Source organism: Pan paniscus, chromosome 3 (genome assembly GCF_029289425.2).
Source record: "Pan paniscus chromosome 3, NHGRI_mPanPan1-v2.0_pri, whole genome shotgun sequence".
In the NCBI taxonomy this organism is placed as follows: domain Eukaryota; kingdom Metazoa; phylum Chordata; class Mammalia; order Primates; family Hominidae; genus Pan; species Pan paniscus.
Window position 1 is genome coordinate 81,332,753 of NC_073252.2, and position 1,038 is coordinate 81,333,790.

Genomic DNA, 1,038 nt, shown 5'->3' on the forward strand with positions numbered 1-1,038 from the left:
TACCATTATGAAAAAAATTTTGATAAAGTTTTGACCAGTTTTTAAGAAAGCTAATATTCTAAATGTCTTGAATATACTGTAACTGTTATTACCAATTAAAATTTTATGGATTATTTTCAAGTGGAACCTCCTTTACTCACAATAAATTAGCTTTTCATAATACTTAAAAACTTGATAATTAATTGCAAAGACTTATTTTCACTAATATAATTCTGAAAAACTTTCAAAATATTACATTTAGGATTTCTAAATGCTGATTTTAAAATTGTTTCTTTGAAAAGAAACTTAGACTCTTACCATAATTTCTGCAAAAACATTTTAATAATTCAGAAATAAATGCTCACTTTGGCAACACATATACTATAATTGGATAATACAGGGAAGATTAGCATGGCCCCTCTCCAAGGATGACAAGCAAATTCATGAGGCATTTCATGTTTTTTAAGTCCTCAAAGCAATGGCAGCGAAAACAAAAAGTGAGACAAGTGAGACCTAATTAAACTTAACTTCTGCACAGCAAAAGAAATTATCAACAGAGTAAACAGACAACTTACAGATGGGAGAAAATATTTTAAAAACTATGTATTCAACAACGATCTAATAGCCAGAATCTATAAGAAACTTAAACAAATTAACAAACAAAAAACAAATAACCTCATTAAAAATAGGCAAAAAACATGGACAGACACACAACAAACATATGAAAAAATGCTAAACTTCACTAATCATCAGAAAAATGCAAATCAAAACCAAAATGAGACACCATCTCACACCAGTCAAAAGGGTTATTACTAAAAAGCCAAGAAACAACAGTTGCTGGTGAGGTTGCTAAGAAAAGGGAATGCTTATATACTGTTGGTAGGAATGTAAATTATTTCAGCTACCCTGGAAAGCAGTTTGGAAATTTCTCAAAGAATTTCCAAGCAGAACTACTGATACAGTTAAACTTTGTGTCCCCACCCAAATCTCATCTTGAATTGTAATCCCCATAATCCCCACATGTCAAGGGCAGGACCTTGTGGGAAGTGATTGAATCAT

General features: G+C 30.9%; 1 non-coding gene across 1 annotated transcript; it reads left to right on the top strand.

The window, feature by feature from the left end:
* Window positions 1–336: 336 nt before the first annotated feature.
* On the top strand, window positions 337–442 carry LOC112439661 (U6 spliceosomal RNA). Its single transcript, XR_003027913.1, has one exon. It is a non-coding gene; the product is annotated as a U6 spliceosomal RNA (small nuclear RNA).
* Window positions 443–1,038: the final 596 nt, after the last annotated feature.